This window comes from Aegilops tauschii, chromosome 1 (assembly GCF_002575655.3).
Source record: "Aegilops tauschii subsp. strangulata cultivar AL8/78 chromosome 1, Aet v6.0, whole genome shotgun sequence".
Lineage (NCBI taxonomy): Eukaryota > Viridiplantae > Streptophyta > Magnoliopsida > Poales > Poaceae > Aegilops > Aegilops tauschii.
Window position 1 is genome coordinate 24527913 of NC_053035.3, and position 19675 is coordinate 24547587.

Genomic DNA, 19675 nt, shown 5'->3' on the forward strand with positions numbered 1-19675 from the left:
GCCTGAAGAAGCTGTATATCGAGGTGATGTTCCTTTCCTGTTAAGTGTTAACCATAAGGGAGTTCAATTTTTTGCACCTTTTCCCAAGTTTACAATGACAATGTACTACGATTTCTGAAGGAATTTTGGAGGATTTTAGGACATACACCCCACCCCATATTGGTTGCTTCATTCATATGGTTACAATCGTCCATAAGCATTTCTCCTTTGCATTCATATGTATTAGTTTTCTTAGGGAATTTTTCATCCAATCCAACCTCTTGTGAAGAAGGCTACATGTTTCTAGATTGTAATCAAATGCCCATGTTAATCCTGCCAGATCGAAGATGGCACGTTGGTGCATTTTACAAATCCTGCAAACCAAATGGGCGTGTAGCAGTGTTCAAAACTTCATGGAGGCACTAACACGTTCTTCTTTTGCAGATAATAATAGGCCCGGAGGTGGATAATGTTTATAACGACAATCACATCGAATGCCTAGATCTGCATCTCTCAAATATTACTTTGAACTCCTACCGAGGGACCTTACCGGAGATTACACTCGCTAGGTTCTTTCTTGCCAGAGCAAAGGAGCTGAGGGTACTGAGGTTGAATACGCATTTAATTAGGAAAGATGAATGGTATGATTATCAGGAGCCGGAAGGTACTGCGGAATGGAAGAGCCTACAAAAATGCAAAACTTCGTATTTGAAGAGCATATGGCAAAGCAATTGGAAGTCATTGTGTCAAACCCATACATGACTTGTCAGCGGCTGATCCCTTCTCAGAAATGACGGAGCTTGCAATGTTTGAATTTGGGTGTTGTAATCTTTGAATTTGAACCTTGCAATATTTATGGTATTATTTATATTGAACCGTTTCTGTTCTCTTGTCTCAACGCAAACAGTTCATCCGAGTGAACCGCATGTCGTATATCGCACACACCTTAATCTGGCTGACCGTTTCTTTTGTGTTGCCTAATCACAAAAAGTTCATCCGAGTGAACTGTATGTTGTACATCGCACACACCTTGATCTGGCTGACCGTTTCTTTTGTGTTGCCTAATTACAAACCGTTCATCCGAGTGAACCGTATGCTGTACATCGCACACACCTTCATCTGGCTGCCCGTTTCTTTTGTTTCTCCTCATCGAAAACAGTTAATTGAACTGAACCGTATGCCCTGCATCGCACATGCAACTAAAATCTGAACCGTGTTTGATGCATCCTCCATCGCAAACGTTTTGCACCTTTTTCGAGGGTTTCTTTACACCACTGTTTGCGATTATTGCATCGCATACAGTTTCATCGAAGGGTCTCTGAGCGTAGTGTCACGTTAGCAGCATCCTGCAGTAGTGCCTTGTCTATTGTGTCACAACCGTACACCTTTGCAGCCTGTAGTTTGCCCGTTTTGTTCAACTCTCCTTGTATTTATAACTGGGAAACTCAGTTGGTATGTCTGTTTTATCTTATTTTCAATGTCAAGAAGCTTGTCAGTAGAGTTTTCTCGCGTCTTAGTGACGAGAGGGGAGGTTTTCTTTCAATATGGTTGTCCCAATATCACTCTTCTGAATTCTGATATGGCTACCCCAATATCATTTAGTTGTATAGCTCTGTAAGTTTATGACTTTGATGCTGCTAATGTTCATAAAGATATTCTGACATCGTTTTCCGTGTACAGGGCCTAAACTATGGGAACCAAAATCCTGGAAATATATGATTGCTTCACAGCACAAGCGCAAGGGCTGAATAGAAATAACCATGTACTAGTATGTTTCTGGAATTCTTTTTTCCATCATGTTTTCTAAATGTTGGTATGCTAAAAGATTTGGTCTTGCTATATGTTCACTGTTCTTGGGCTGACAGTGTGAATTCATTGCAGGATATTGCATGGCTCCTGCACATGCAAATGATCTGACATGATTGATAACTTCCCTCTTCAAGGGAATCTTCAATGCGAACTCTGATGAAAATAAACCGCTCAAAGGCCCGAACCTTTGACAAAATGAACTCCCAAGTTGGAGAAGCGGAGAGAGTAGCTCGTGCTGAAACCTGTTCACTTTGTGCAGAACAAACATGCACAAATCAAGTTTAATTCGGAACTGGAGAAAGAGCACATGACTTATTCAGCTTGTAAACACTTTGAATACTATTTAAATCGTGTGCTTTCGAGCCGTTTGTGTTCTTTCTTGTGAGGTACTATCACTACTCGCTGGAGGGAGTATGTTATTGGGGGGTACCTAGAACTCACCAAGATGAGATATAGTCTGGGGGACCTCCTATGCGCCGGGGAACGCAACTGGCGCTCACAGCCTTGTCTGGGTGGGCCGGCCCAAGAACAAGCGTAGCACAAAAAAATACCTCAAAGGGAGACTAACCACTCGACTAACTAATTATTACGGACTGTTTACAGCATGAATAGTTTAAGAACAAAATAGTAGACGCACTATTTATTGCGCATTAACTGTACCGCTTAGATTTTTCAATTATTTGAAAATATGTTCACAATTTCAAATGAAGTGTACGAACATGCAAAAAGTTCACGTATTCAAAAAAAGGTACACCAAATGGAAAAGGTTCACGAATTCAAAAGAAGTTCATTTTTAATAAATAGTTCGATACATCTTAAAAAAATTGTAAATTCGAAAGCAGTTTACGAATTTGAGAAATAACACAAAATTGAAAAATGTCCGTGGTTTGAAGGAAAGTTCATCGAATTTAAAAAAAATTCGTCGAATTGCAAAAAAGTTGATCGATTTGAAAAAAATGATTGAATTTGAAAAACTTTTATTGAATTTGAAACAAAATGTTCGTCCAATTGGAAAAAAGTTCATCGATTTTTGAAAAAGCTCATCGATTTTGAAAATAAGCTCATCAAACTTGAAAAAAGTTTCATTCATTTGAAATAGTTCACAAATATGAAAAAAGTTCATGGAATTTGAAAAAGTCAATCGATTTTGCAAAAAAGTTAATTGAATTCAAAAAAAATCATCAAATTAAAAAAACATCAAATTCGAAAAAATTCATCACATTCGAAGAAAATCATTGAATTTGCAAAAAGATCATCGATTTTGAAAAATAGTTCACTGATTCGAAAAACATTCCTTGATTTTGAAAAAATGTTCATTCAAATGAGCAAAAGACAAAGAAATAAAAAATAGAGCAAAACCTTCTGAATAAAAAGAAAAAAAAAAGACATAAGAAGAAAAGAGTGTATAATAGCACATGGGTTGAGGTGGCTAGCGTAGGGTTCGAACAACTAGGACGTCACCTTCAAGCTCATGTTTGCGAAAACAATAAGAATGGGCGCCATATTATGAAAGGGAAAACTTTATTTTTGTCACTCTAGTTTTTGCCCACTTTGCTTATGCCACATTAGAATTTGACATATCACTTTTGCCACTCCTAGATTTTGACTATACATCACAAATGCCATTGCATGGTAAAAGCAATAATTTTTCATTTCACTTTTGCCACTCTTAAATTTTGACAATGTATCACAATTGACACTCTGATAATTTTACTTTTGCCACGTTGTGACAATTGTGATAGTTGTCAAAATCTAAGAGTGGCAAAAGTGATATGTCAAATTCTACAGTGGCATAAGCAAAGTGGGCAAAACCTAGAGTGACAAAAACAAAATTTTCCCGTTAGGAAAAGGGAGAACCATGGTTTGATCCTGGCTCTCAAAGGTTAACCGCGGGTGCTGCTACCACTCTGACCAACTCACGTTCGTAATAAGTGTTAGGTGCGTGTCGTATTTGAGGCGATTCAAGCCGTATTTTATTTGAGTTTTTCTTTTCTTTTCCTTTTTTCTTCTCCATTTTTTTCATTCTTTTTTGCTCTTTGTTTCTTCATTTTTGTTTTCATTTCTTTTTCTTTTTATATACTTTTTCATTCTGTTTTTCTCTTCTCCCAGTTTTTTCACTTATTTCTTCATTTTTTTCATTTCCCTTTTTCTTTGATTTATTTTGATTCTTTTTTATTTTTATTTTTATTTCTTTTTGTTTTTCGTTCTACATTCTTATATACTTGTTCAACATTTTTTTAATACTTTTTAAACATTTTCAAATGTTTTCTGAAGAGCTTTTGTAATATATATATTTCGACTATTTTAAAGTATAAAAAGGTACAAATGGAAAGCAACAAACGAAAACAGAAAATGTGAAAAAAAGGAAAACAGGCTGGTGTCTCCCGCACGCGTGGGCCGACCCAACTAACTGTTCCCTTCAGCGAGGGGTTCGCTCCTGCCTCGCTTGATGCGAGACATAGGTGTGCCCATTGTTTGGTCTTATTCATCTGACATCAGCTGACATCATATATTGTTGTTTCAGCCCATTTATATTCATAAGCCATACCAAAAGTTGTTTCTTGTTCCCATGGGCCATCATCTGATCATTATCACCATATATCGTTCATTAATAATAGAATAACTAGGGGTAATTAGGCCGGCCTACAGATAGGAAAGCGCGAGTGAATCGAAACGCAATGACGTGGCTCAAGCAAAGCATGCAGCAAAGCATTTATCTGAAGAAGGAAGGAATCAACTACAACCTTGTACAAGCGCATGATATAAAATTTAAAATTTCACATTTTCAAATGAAATGTTTAAATTGTGCCCTTTTTTAACCATAATCTATATATATATATATATATATATATATATATATATATATATATATAGACTCCCTAGAAATTGCCACGTTAATTAGAAATTACGGGCCGTTCATCTTGTGGGACCAAGTTATTACGGTAGAGATCGACCCTGTATGATTTTTTTGTGGAGATTGACCCTGTTCGATTTTTTTTATCAAGATTTTTTTTCTATCAATGGTCTCTTAATTGTCCATCCAATCTCTATATATGTTAATTCCAGCCATTGGATGTGGTACGTGAAAGAGTCCTACCTCTAAAAAAATGTCAAAGAGTCCAGCGCTGCTGTCCCACGCGCATGCCTATTCAAGGAAGACTCCCTCGCCCAGCCGAGGCTCCGAGGCGGCGTCTAAAGGACCTTAGCATCGCTCATCCCTCCCGTCAGATATTCCAATCTTCTCGTGGCACTAAACTTCTGCACAAAAATCCAGGAGATGATGCAACCAGCGTCTGTTTCCAACCTCTTCAACCTTTGAATCCCCGCTGCCCCATCTAAGGTGGAATCCATGTTGGATGATGCTACTGAAGCGGCCATGCTTTCAATCTCCTCATCATCCATGCTCCTTTGAATCCCCGCTGCCCCATCTAAGGTGGAATCTGTTGGCTGATGCTGCTCAAGAGGCCATGCTTTCAATCCCCTCATCATCCATGCTTGAACAGACTGCAATCCACCATGATTTGGCGCACAAAATCCATGTTGGTTGATGGCTTGATGCTCAGCAATTCTGCCCTGTTCCGTTCCTCAAATCCAGTTTGTCCAAGTACAACAACCAAGCGGGTAGGCGGGTGTCTCTCCACACGTGCATCTCCAGACCCTTAAACATCCTCTGTACGTCCTAAAACCACCATAATCTGCCCCGAGGTTTGCTGTTTTTTACTTTGGCTGAAAGTTGTGGATGTAGGACGAATTTGATCCTCTATTCATAATTTATGTAGTTCAGACTAGCAAACATATCTTATATTTTTAGCAAGACTAATTTATCTTACTTACTTGGTTGTTCACCAACATCTGCAAATATGCTTCAAACAGACTCGATGTACATGTATTGTTGACCTGCAGGTGAAACTTATATAGATATATGCATGCATGGATGGAGCATGGTTCTATGGATGCTTATACTAAAAAAGATAGAATTCCCCTACAGCACGGACAACTTAAGATGTCGTGCTCGCGGCATCGGTTATGTACAGTTTGTCAATCGTGCGGGGCTCAATTTACGTGCGTTGTTGGCCTGCAGGTAAAACATATATATAGCTATATGCCTGGATGGGGTGTGGTGCTATGGATTGTTATACACAAAATTTTAGGATTCCACAACAGCGCGGATAGCTTATGACGCAACGCTCGCGGGTATCGTTCATGTACACTTGACGTCAGTGCATGTAAACATCGCTCCTGGGTGGTAGGCCATGCGGCGTCGACAGCGTTGCACCACAGCAACATGCCGCGTATGTTTGCTCACGAGATTTCTCAAGATTTTATCCCCCAATACCTTCTTCATGTTGCAGCTCTGTTGTTAAATAAAGGTCTCAATGGGTACACAAAACATTCAGTATAAATTGTATGTTATCCGAAGAACCTAACTGCTGGATCACACTATTAGTTCTGCTTTATCATGCTACTGATCGAGCCATCAGTAATATGCTCTTAGGTTTATGTACTGAAGTTACTTTCAGATGTTTTGAAACAAAGTTACATGAGATTTAGCTAGACTGCATTGTACATTGTTTCACATAATTTTCATATATCACAATAAATAAATATGAAATCCATATTATGATTTTTTCCTATTTGACAAATACCCTATACAGCAACACTGCCAAACATTAATTCTTAGATTTTATAGGGCAGTCAACAAAGATAGGTGTATATGTTATAGGTACCAAACATCCGTTGTGTTATGTTGACATTAACTTTTGCTTCAGTGTTAAATACTTAAAAGTTCTTTGCATAATTAAATATGTTTTTTTATGTCTTCCGACTGTAAAATACATCTTATACCATCCTCTATTGCCTCCCTTTTCTAGAGGTAACTCCTACCTTTCTTACATGGTCTAATAAATTTCAAAGAAACATGCTGGCATCTTTTTTGTTATGTAGGCTATTTGATGGATGGCTTGCTTCTGTGAAAAATCTATTTCCCTATTTTATTAAATGATCTGTAGAGAAGTTAAACAGTACTTATTGTTGGCATACTTCTCTTTCCTTCAGAACGTACTTTCTAAGCAAATGGAAATGTCGTACCTTTTTGTCTACTCGGAATGATGCATCCAGCTGAGAAATATGAATATTGTATCCCTAAGGTAAAAAAGAATGATATTTTTGTCCTTGGAGTTAAAGTTATTTACTCCATCCAATCCGTATTAAATCTCGCTGATTTAGTACAAATCAGTAACAATTAATATGGATCGAGGGAGTACTAAATTGGTAACCAGAACTTCAATTAGTTGCAGATTACCAGAACGAAGATATATGTCCTGTTGGAGAGCAGCGCTGCTATGGTGGAAAATATAAGGCGCTAGAAAATATTTCATGTAGATTGTTCCATATAAAAACCATTGTGTTTCAATGGATACACTAATACCTGTATCTTCTGGAATGGCCATTTTTCATGCTACTGATAAGTGATATCAATGGTGTGAAGCTGATCTTACTTCGGGGTACAATACGTAGGTATATATTTATGTTAGAAGCCATCAACCTATATGCCCTTTTTGCCTACTTTAGTTACAGCCAGCGTGATAGACCAAGTAGCCTCAATATTAGCATGATGTCTATATGTAGACTGTGTTGGATAGAATCCATAGATACTAGACATAGTACAAAGCTTTGGAACCATTCCAGTACAATTACTCATTCGATGCTTAATTTTCTTTACCTAGGCAACATATTTCTGATGTCAAACAAATGGTGCCTGCCCTTGGCTTAAGCTCCAATCATTTTTTTACGAATTACTTTGTTACCTTAGGGATACAATATTCATATTTCTCAGCTACGATATATGCTTCATGCGCTGCTACTTTACAATAAAACATCAATAAAAAAGGGCTAAGATTTATATTGTTGCAATTGTTTGCTTCAAGGTTTCCATGGATTCTTGGATTTAAGAAAAAGTTGTATATGTATAATTGATTTATTCCTTGCTGAAAATATTAAAATTATTAATTTTATATTCATTCGTAGTTTTTGTTTCGTTTTTATATCACAAATCACTTTGTCTATTATTAAGTCCAAATTAAAGTACTATTTAGTATTTGGTTATTGGTTGTATGTCCAAATGACATCTCAATTAAGGAGGCCTCAACTAGCTAAAGGAAATGGCTTTTCCCATGCAATATCGGTACTTTTTTTTAATAGACTCTTACCCTAACAAACTAGAATCTTATTGAATGTATATGTCTCCATTAAAACGATTTGGATACTTTAGTCGTCCAAGGGAGATCTATGACATTGCATCCCACTTTGATTGGCATTTGTAGATTTAGAGAGAATATTACGATGGAGAAAAAAATCAAGGACGTAGTTAAATTTTCAGAGACCGCACGTGCATTTTAATGCTTTTCTAGGTTCAATTTAATAAGTCAAATACATTTAGTGTTTCCGAAGTTTGGTATTGAACATAAAAATGCATGTTTACCTGCAATAATCTTTTTGTAGTAGGTTGATTCCTTTGTTAGTATATTTAAATTTAGACTATTCTTAAATGCAACTTTGATTTCTCAAAATTCTAATGAGCTTGTAACCATTGGTGGTAATACAACTATGTTTGATATTCATTATGTAAACTCCAACAACATTATATAATCTTAATAAAATAAAAAAGGATGAACTTGAAATATTTTATCAACTAACCCGTGCGAATGCACGGGTTGACGACTAGTGTTTAGAAAATGTTCATGAATTTATTCATAAAAAATATTAATGAATTATTCAACTGTTCTGCAGTTTGTAAAATGACAACTTTTAACAATTATTCATGGGATTAAAAACGGTCACAAAATGTTTTTCTATTTTGAAAAAGACATTCATCGCAGTTGGCTGAAAATAACATACAGCTACGACCCCCTTTGATAACATACACTTGTGACCCCACTTAAAAACTTGCATTTGCACCCCTCCCTTGTAAGCATGCCCCCCCCCCCCCCCCCCACACACCCCTCTAGTTGTGACTCCCTTGAAACATACAGTTGCGACACTCCATGAAAACATGCAGTTGCAAGCTGTAACACCCTGAGAATCATGCTACAGTAACCCCCTGTGATTAAGCTAATCATGTTGCTAAACAGGGCTTGATCACATTTGAATCACCTTCCTTTCAAACTCGCTCAAACTTCAAATATAATTAAAGTGAAAAATAAAAGTTTTCAAAAATTCAAACAAAAATGTTCAGTGGGTGCTAAATAATACACTGGTAATTATGGTGGAGAAAACACATTTTTATAAAATGTCTAAATACTTTTAAATGAAATAAAACAGAAAAGGGAATAAGCAAATAAAGAGAAAACAGAAAACAGAACCCAGGCAGAGAAAAAAAAAGGGGAAAAAGGGCCCGCTCCCCCCCCCCCACTGCCCCCCCGGCCCAAACTGGGCCGCAGCCGCGACCCCGGCCCAGCCCACCTTCCCCCCCCCCCCCCCCCCCCGCGTCCCCTTCCTGTTCCCCCGACCGGGTCGGAACGGGGCGCGCTGCCGCCCGACCCCCTCGCCGGCACCGACGCCGGAGGGGATAAGGTCGCCAGCTCCCCCGCCTCCTCGGGCCTCTCTCCCACTCACCCCCGCTCTCCCTCTCGGCCCCCGCGCCTCCCCCTTCCCTCCCCCGGATCCGCGCCGCCGCCCCCCCCCCCTCTTCCCCACGCCCAACGCGCTCGCCGCCGTTCCCCTCGTTCACGCGGCCACCGTGCCCCACTCGCCACCTCGCCGTGTCGTACGACGTCGCCGCCCTCGACTACACCCCCTCCGCCTCTCCGTCGAAGCTCGGAGCCACTGCATCGGCCTCCCCGAGCTCGCCTTCATCTTCGGACGCCGGCGACCCCCTTCTTCCCCGGCGACGACCTGCTGCTACTAAGCCACCCACGGGCCTTTCTTGCGCCGCGCGGTGAGCTCCTCTACCTCCTCCCCCTCTCCGTTAGCTCGCTCGCGCTCCGTAGCTGCTTCCCCCGCGCGCGCCCGAACGCCACGCCGCGGAGCTCGCCGCCGGCGTGTCTCCGGTGACCAAATGGTCACGGGCGTTGGCCCGCTAGCCCGACCGCACCGAGCCGCACCCGCCTAGGTAGTTAGTTCAGCCGTTCGCGCGCTCTAGCGTAGCTTCCGTCAGGCACCCGTAGCACCTCGCCGCCAGCGAGTTCGTAGCGCTCGTCTCCGGCCGTTCCAGCCCCTCCGACCACCGTCGTTGGACGCGCGACGTCGAGCCGCGTCGAACGCGCCCAGCCACGCCCCCGGAGACCCCCTGTACGTGAAACCCGTACCCCTCCCGAGCCGCGCCGCCGTGCGTCTGGTCGCCGGCGTTGCTCCGGCGCCGGCCGCCGACGTGGCACACCTGGGGCCACCCCCTGGGTCACTGCCAGTGGCCCCCACGGGCCCCAGTTGACTGGGTTGACCCAGTCAACTGCTGACTGGGCAGGCCCAGTCACTGACATGCAGGCCCCGCCGCAAAAATTAAAAAAGAAAATGTTTTATAAATAAAAATAATTAGTTTAATTAATCTCTCACTGACTGGTGGGCCCAGTAGTTAATTAACTAAAAACTAATTAGTTTAATCCTTTGTTAACCCACTGTCTATGACAGGTGGGTCCCCCGTGTCAGTTTGACCAGTCAACCCGGACTGTTGACCGCTGACGTCACTCCTACGTCATGCTGACGTCATATCCCTTTTTCTGTTAATTAAATAATTCCAGAAATTCAAATAAACTTTGAAAATTCATATCTTTTAAACCGTAACTCGGTTGAAAATGTTTTCTATATGAAAGTTGCTCAGCACGACGAGACGAATCCGAATACGCAGTCCGTTCGTCCACCACACCTCCCTAACCTATCGAACTAGCAACTTTCCCCCTCCGGTCCGTCTGTCCGAAAACGTGAAACATCGGGAATACCTCCCGGATGTTCCCCCCCTTCACCGGTACCACCTACTGTCGCGTTAGGACACCCCTAGCACCGCTCACTGTCATGTCACGCATCGTCATGCTTATGTTTGCATTGTATTTACTGTTTCTTCCCCCTCTTCTCTCCGGTAGACTACGAGACCGACACTGCTGCTGCCCAGTTCGACTACGGAGTCGACGACCCCTCCTACTTGCCAGAGCAACCAGGCAAGCCCCCCCCCCCCTTGATCACCAGATATCGCCTACTCTCCTCTATACTGCTTGCATTAGAGTAGTGTAGCATGTTACTGCTTTTTGATATCCTATTCTGATGCATAGCCTATCCTTGCTACTACTGTTGATACCTTTACCTGCAATCCTACATGCTGAGTATAGGATGCTAGATTTCCATCAGTGGCCCTACATTCTTGTCCGTCTGCTGTGCTACACTATCGGGCCGTGATCACCTGGGCGGTGATCGCGGGTATATACTTATATACTATATACATGACACATGTGATGACTAAAGTCGGGTCGGCTCGTAGGAGTACCCGCAAGTGGATCTTTGTGGCGGAGCGACAGGGCAGGTTGAGACCGCCTAGGTAAGAGGTGGGCCTGGCCCTGGTCGGCGTTCGCGGATACTTAACACGCTTAACGAGATCTTGGTATTTGATCTGAGTCTGGCCATTTGGTCTATACGCACTAGCCATCTACGCGGGAGTAGTTATGGGTATCCCGGCGTCGTGGTATCAGCCGAAGCCTTCGTGACGTCAGCGACTGAGTGGCGCGCGCCGTGTTGGACCGCTTTGACGTAACCGCCGTGATCGTGTGGGTTGCTAGGTCTGCTCGCGGCCGCGTTCGCAACGTGCAGGTGTGCTTAGGGCGATGGGCCCAGACCCCTGCGCGCATAGGTTTAGACCGGCGTGCTGACCTCTCTGTTGAGCCTAGGTGGGGCTGCGACGTGTTGATCTTACGAGGCCGGGCATGACCCAGGAAAGTGTGTCCGGCCAATTGGGATCGAGCGTGTTGGGTTATGTGGTGCACCCCTGCAGGGAAGTTTATCTATTCGAATAGCCGTGTCCCTCGGTAAAAGGACGACCCGGAGTTGTACCTTGAGCTTATGACAACTAGAACCGGATACTGAATAAAATACACCCTTCCAAGTGCCAGATACAACCCGGTGATCGCTCTCTAACAGGGCGACGAGGAGGGGATTGCCGGGTAGGATTATGCTATGCGATGCTACTTGGAGGACTTCAATCTACTCTCTTCTACATGCTGCAAGATGGAGATGTCCAGAAGCGTAGTCTTCGACAGGACTAGCTATCCCCCTTTTATTCTGGCATTCTGCAGTTCAGACCACTGATATGCCCCTTTACACATATAACCATGCATATGTAGTGTAGCTCCTTGCTTGCGAGTACTTTGGATGAGTACTCACGGTTGCTTCTCTCCCTCTTTTCCCCCTTCCTATCTATCTGATTGTCGCAACCAGATGTTGGAGTCCAGGAGCCAGACGCCACCGTCGACTACGACTCCCACGGCACTGGAGGTGCCTACTACTACGTGCAGGCCGCTGACGACGACCAGGTGTAGTTAGGAGGTCCCAGGCAGGAGGCCTTGCCTCTTCGATCGTTGCTACTTTTGTGCTAGCCTTCTTAAGGCAAAACTTGTTTAACTTATGTCTGTACTCAGATATTGTTGCTTCCGCTGACTCGTCTATGATCGAGCACTTGTATTCGAGCCCTCGAGGCCCCTGGCTTGTATTATGATGCTTGTATGACTTATTTATGTTTTAGAGTTGTGTTGTGATATCTTCCCGTGAGTCCCTGATCTTGGTCGTACACATTTGCGTGCATGATTAGTGTACGGTCAAATCGGGGGCGTCACAAGTTGGTATCAGAGCCGACTGCCTGTAGGAAACCCCCTTCCACACTCCTTGGCCGAAGTCGAGTCTAGACATTACAAAAACTTTTACTAACATGGCTGTGTGTCTTACGGGCCCACGTCGCCATTGGGTGGTACTAGGATCTTTTACTCCTCGACCTTTACTCTGGGACTCTGAACTCTCTTCTACTCGGGTTAAACGAATTTACTAACTCTAACACTAGGATCCCGTGACCACATTCACCCCAAAGATGGATAAGCCATAGTTGTTTCTTAGAATAGTATTTTGAACAATTCACACACTGTCAATTGACTCCTTTGAAACGTCTTTGCTTTCAGATGGAACCCTCGAGGCAGGTCGTGCGCCACACGACGGCCATTGGTGCCTCGGGATCACCTGCGGTGCTAGCTGAGATGATGACCTATCTGGGTTATCGCTGGCACCCTGAGTACACCGTCTACGAGGAGTACCAGGACTTTAACCAGGAGCAGTACCGTGCCATCGTCCACCTCTACTCTCGGGAGTACGACTCCACTACTGTGCTGCACACCGCACATGGTGTTGGTGTGACCATCGATATGACTGTCCACGATGCAGCCTATGCTGCTCTGACACGTCTTCGTGGAGAGTATCAGGAGTTGGACACCTCCCCTTTCAGGCACATTGCTATCGCCTCTGATGTTGGTGCAGAGGGATACTATACTGCTGCCTACTCCACTGTCACCCGAGAGCCCTTCTACCATCAGCACCTAGTTCTGCATGCTGATGGGCTGGATCGAGCTAACCGAGCTCTTCGCCACGAGATGTACACCACCCGTCAGCACCTTTACCGTGCTCTGACGCTGCTGCACCCCTTTGTCCGGTCTGGACAGGTACCGCGTTCTGCGATCTACCCAGCCAGGACCGTGATGCCCCACGGTGTTGGTTGGCCAGAGGTGGGAGGCTACTCTCCCGCACTTGGTCCTCTTCTGCCACCTGAGCGTCGGGCTCTACACTTGAGTATCCGCGGCCCCCAGTCTGCTGACGTCGAGGGCTATCCGTTGCCTCACTACCAGCTGTCGGGCTACGATTACCTCCACAGTACCTCTTGGGACTGATGTAGGCTTGTTTGTAGTGTTAAAGGCATTCGCCGCGAGCCTGTGTGCCGCCTATGATGTTTTAGTCTATGTACTGAACTCTGTGTACTGAACTCTATGCATGACCCCTTTTGTAAGCTATGCCGACTACTATGTAGTAGCTATCGTGCTCCTTTCATTATGCATGTTTCATCATGAATGATTCTTGTCATTGCAAATTTTCTAAATGCTGAACTACCCCTGTTATATATTAGCAGGATGGTTAGACCAGGTGGTCGTGGTCGTGGTGGCGATGCCCCACCACCACCTGAGTACATGGCTGGTATGATCCAACAGTTTGAACTGAACCGCCAATTCATGGAAAATATGATGGCTCAGTTTCCTCGCCCCAATTTGAACCAACAGCCAGCTCAAGTGACTCTTCAAGATTTCATACGCCTCAACCCAACCATCTACCGCAGCTCAACTCAGCCTCTGGATGCTGATGACTGGCTCCGTGACATCACCTATGAGATGGAGTCTGCTGATGTAGCCCCTGCCAGCTATGTCAATTTTGCTTCCTTCTTCTTGAAGGGACCCGCAGCTCAATGGTGGGACAGCCACAGGCGTACTCTGCCAGCTGGAACAATCATCACCTGGCCAGACTTCCAAGCTGCTTTCCGTGCCCGCTTCATTCCTCAGGGAGTCATGGACCGGAAGAAGCGTGAGTTCCGCAACCTCACCCAAGGCAACAAAACTGTTGAAGCTTATCAGCGGGAGTTTCTGGACTTGTCCCGCTATGCTGAAGAAGACATTGCAACTGATGCACGCAGACAGGAGAAGTTCCGTGATGGACTACAAGCTGACATCAAGCTCGCACTTCTAGTGCATGACTTCGCCGATTTCGCCACCTTGGTGAATAAGGCCATCAATGTCGAGACTGGTCTGCAGGAATACCAGAGCTCTCAGAGGCGCAACCGTGACACGGGCTCATCTTCGGGCTCACCCTCACAGAAGCGTAAGATATGGATCCCGAACAGCATGTATCGTCCAAATGCACCTGCTCCCAGGAAATCTTATGCTGCACCGCGTCTGCCTCCTCCACCATCTAAGCAGTCAAAGCTACCAGCTCCCCCACCTGGGGCTCCTGTTCCCACTCCCGATAATGGTCTGTGCTTCAAGTGTGGTCAACCGGGTCACTTTGCCAGGAACTGCTATCAGAACCAGAATCAACTGGCCCTTCCAGCAGCTGGCCGTGGTAACAACCAGCCCCGCAACAACAATGCTAAGTCTCATGGTCGCGCTCATGCCAACCACGTTGATCTCAGCGAAGCTCAAGACCAGCCTGCTACTGTGATGGGTACACTCCTCGTAAATTCAGTACCAGCATCCGTTTTATTTGATACAGGAGCATCCCATTCATTCATATCAGCAGAATTTGCATTCCTGCATGGCATTAATTACGAAGAGATAAACACTCCGCTAGTGGTACACACCCCTGCGGGCCAATGTCAAACCACTATGGTTAGTCACGATGTTACTGTTGAAATTGAAGGACTGGAATTTCTTGTCTCTCCCATCGTGCTGAAGTCCTGTAGCATTGATCTCATTCTGTGAATGAATTGGTTAAAAGCGCATACTGCTTCAATCGTTTGCACCACTAAGACCGTCCATCTGCTACACCCTTCAGATGAGATAGTTACTTACCAAGCCCATCTGGTGCAAAATGCCGAGGCAAGGCTCTATGCATTGAATGCATTGAACGCTGCACCACTCGAGGGCATTGAAAACATTCCCGTCGTGCGTGAATTCCTCGACGTCTTCCCTGAAGAACTTCCGGGGATTCCCCCTGCTAGAGCTGTCGAATTCATCATCGACTTGAAACCAGGCACCACTCCTATAGCCAAGCGACCCTACAAAATGCCGCCGCATGAACTCCTTGAGCTTAAGGAGGAAATCGACAAGTCTCTTCGCAAAGGATTCATTCGCCCAAGTTGCTCTCCTTGGGGAGCACCTTCTCTCTTTGTCAAGAAGAAGGATGGGACAAACCGGTTAGTTCAAGACTACCGTCCTATAAACCAAGCTACCATTCAGAATAAATACCCTCTTCCTCGGATCAATGATCTGTATGATCAACTGGCGGGTTCGTCAGTGTTCTCTAAGCTCGACTTGAGGTTGGGCTACCACCAGATCCGTGTTCGCGAAGAGGATATCCCAAAGACCGCCTTCGTGACTCGCTATGGTTCATACGAGTACACCGTCATGTCTTTCGGTTTAACCAATGCTCCAGCCACCTTCTCTCGTCTGATGAACTACATATTCATGGATTACCTCGACAAGTTCGTCGTGGTTTATCTGGATGATATCCTGATATTTTCCAAGAACGAAGAAGAACATGCGGAACATCTCCGACTTGTGCTGGAAAAGCTACGAGAACATCAACTATATGCCAAGTTCTCCAAATGTGAATTCTGGCTACCGGAAGTAACCTATCTTGGGCATGTCATCTCTAAGGATGGTATTGCCGTCAACCCTGAACGAGTTCAGGCTATTCTTGATTGGACTCCTCCCAAGAACGTTAAGCAAGTCAGAAGTTTTCTCGGTCTCGCCAGCTATTGCCGTCGATTCGTCGAGAACTTCTCTAAGATCGCCAGGCCTCTGACTAACCTGTTGCATAAGGGTGTCAAGTTCCAATGGACAGACAAATGTTAGGAAAGTTTCCAGGCACTCAAAGACAAGTTGACTTCTGCCCCAGTTCTAGCTCCACCTGATACTAAGAAGGACTTCGTCATTTACTGCGACGCTTCCCGTCAAGGGTTAGGCTGTGTCCTAATGCAAGACCGCAGAGTGATTGCTTATGCCTCTCGACAATTGCGCCCTCACGAAGAGAACTACCCCGTTCACGACCTCGAACTTGCTGCCGTCATTCATGCGCTGAAGCAGTGGCGACATTACCTTCTCGGTAATCGTTGCGAGATCTTCACCGACCACCAAAGTCAGAAGTATCTGTTTACTCAGCCAGACCTGAACCTCCGTCAGCAGAGATGGATGGAGCTTGTCGCAGACTTTGATTTGGGTATTTCCTATACGCCAGGCAAGGCTAATGTAATGGCTGATGCCTTGAGCCGCAAGTCTTACTGCAACCACCTCCAGGTTCATAAAGTTCAGCCCTCACTTGTTGAAGAATTCAGGAAGCTGAACCTCCATATTGTTCCTCCGGGTGCACTCGCTCCCCCTCCTAAGAAATTTGGCAAGGTGAACCTCCACGTTGTTACCCAGGGTTCCCTCAATACCCTAGTTGCTAAACCAGATCTCGAGGACAGCATCAAAAGGCTACAGAGGTATGACTCTGAAGCCGACAAGATTAAGCGCTACCTCGCAGAAGGAAAGCCCTCATTCTTCACCATTGCTGAAGATGGCACCTTATACTTCAAGGGCCGCCTAGTGGTGCCTTGTACAGAGAAAAACCTGGATATGACACAGGAAGTTATGAAAGAAGCTCATGATACGCCTCTGTGTATCCATCCTGGTAGTACAAAGATGTACCAAGACATCCGTCAGAGATTCTGGTGGACTAATATGAAGCAAGACATTGCTCGTTATGTTGCTGAGTGTGACGTTTGCCGTCGTATCAAAGCAGAACATCAAAGGCCTGCTGGAACTCTGCAACCTATCTCTATTCCTGAATGGAAATGGGACCATGTTGAGATGGACTTCGTCACTGGATTTCCCAAATCGCAGAAAGGTAATGATGCTATTCTTGTGGTCATTGACCGGCTAAAGTTGCACATTTTCTGGCGGTCAAAGAAACGATCACTGCTAGCCAGTTGGCAACGCTCTATATGTCCAGGATTGTTTCACTCCACGGTATTCCATTGGTTATCAGCTCAGACCGTGGCAGCTTATTCACTTCAAGATTCTGGGCAAGTTTCCAAGAAGCAATGGGAACTCATCTGTCATTCAGTACTGCGTTTCATCCTCAATCGCAAGGACAAGTTGAACGCGTCAACCAAGTTCTCGAAGACATGCTTCGAGCTTGCGTTATTTCCTTCGGCAAGAAATGGGAGGAATCTCTCCCGTATGCTGAGTTCTCTTATAATAATAGCTATCAAGCTAGTCTGAAGATGGCCCCCTTCGAAGTGTTATATGGACGAAAGTGCCGAACCCCTCTGAACTGGTCAGAAACTGGGGAACGTCCACTCATCGGACCGGATATTATCCAAGATGCCGAAGAACAAGTCCGCATTATTCGCGAGAATCTCAAGACTGCTCAGTCACGTCAGAAGAGTCAGTATGACCGTCATCATAAAGACATGGTCTATCAACCTGGCGAAAAGGCTTATCTTCGAGTCACACCTATGAAGGGTGCTCACCGCTTCGGGATCAAGGGCAAACTAGCTCCTCGCTATATTGGCCCATTCACTATTCTCGAAAGGCGTGGAAAAGTGGCATACCAACTGGAGCTACCGCCGAACCTTTCTCAGGTTCACGATGTGTTCCATGTGTCACAGCTCCGCCGTTGCTTCAAGGATCCAATCCGAGCTGTGGATCATGAAGTGCTCGAATTACAGCAAGACCTCTCCTATAAGGAGCATCCGGTCCGCATTCTCGACCAAGCTGAACGCCGCACACGTCAGAAGGCGATCAAGTTTCTCAAAGTCCAGTGGTCGCACCATTCTGAAGATGAGGCCACTTGGGAACGAGAGGATCGTCTGCGCGAAGAATACCCCGCACTGTTTCCTTCTACCTCCTAAATCTCGGGACGAGATTTCTTGTAGTGGAGGAGATTTGTAACACCCTGAGAATCATGCTACAGTAACCCCCTGTGATTAAGCTAATCATGTTGCTAAACAGGGCTTGATCACATTTGAATCACCTTCCTTTCAAACTCGCTCAAACTTCAAATATAATTAAAGTGAAAAATAAAAGTTTTCAAAAATTCAAACAAAAATGTTCAGTGGGTGCTAAATAATACACTGGTAATTATGGTGGAGAAAACACATTTTTATAAAATGTCTAAATACTTTTAAATGAAATAAAACAGAAAAGGGAATAAGCAAATAAAGAGAAAACAGAAAACAGAACCCAGGCAGAGAAAAAAAAAGGGGAAAAGGGCCCGCTTCCCCCCCCCCCCCCACTGCCCCCCCGGCCCAAACTGGGCCGCAGCCGCGACCCCGGCCCAGCCCACCTTCCCCCCCGCGTCCCCTTCCTGTTCCCCCGACCGGGTCGGAACGGGGCGCGCTGCCGCCCGACCCCCTCGCCGGCACCGACGCCGGAGGGGATAAGGTCGCCAGCTCCCCCGCCTCCTCGGGCCTCTCTCCCACTCACCCCCGCTCTCCCTCTCGGCCCCCGCGCCTCCCCCTTCCCTCCCCCGGATCCGCGCCGCCCCCCCCCCTCTTCCCCATGCCCGACGCGCTCGCCGCCGTTCCCCTCGTTCACGCGGCCACCGTGCCCCACTCGCCACCTCGCCGTGTCGTACGACGTCGCCGCCCTCGACTACACCCCCTCCGCCTCTCCGTCGAAGCTCGGAGCCACTGCATCGGCCTCCCCGAGCTCGCCTTCATCTTCGGACGCCGGCGACCCCCTTCTTCCCCGGCGACGACCTGCTGCTACTAAGCCACCCACAGGCCTTTCTTGCGCCGCGCGGTGAGCTCCTCTACCTCCTCCCCCTCTCCGTTAGCTCGCTCGCGCTCCGTAGCTGCTTCCCCCGCGCGCGCCCGAACGCCACGCCGCGGAGCTCGCCGCCGGCGTGTCTCCGGTGACCAAATGGTCACGGGCGTTGGCCCGCTAGCCCGACCGCACCGAGCCGCACCCGCCTAGGTAGTTAGTTCGGCCGTTCGCGTGCTCTAGCGTAGCTTCCGTCGGGCACCCGTAGCACCTCGCCGCCGGCGAGTTCGTAGCGCTCGTCTCCGGCCGTTCCAGCCCCTCCGACCACCGCCGTTGGACGCGCGACGTCGAGCCGCGTCGAACGCGCCCAGCCACGCCCCCGGAGACCCCCTGTACGTGAAACCCGTACCCCTCCC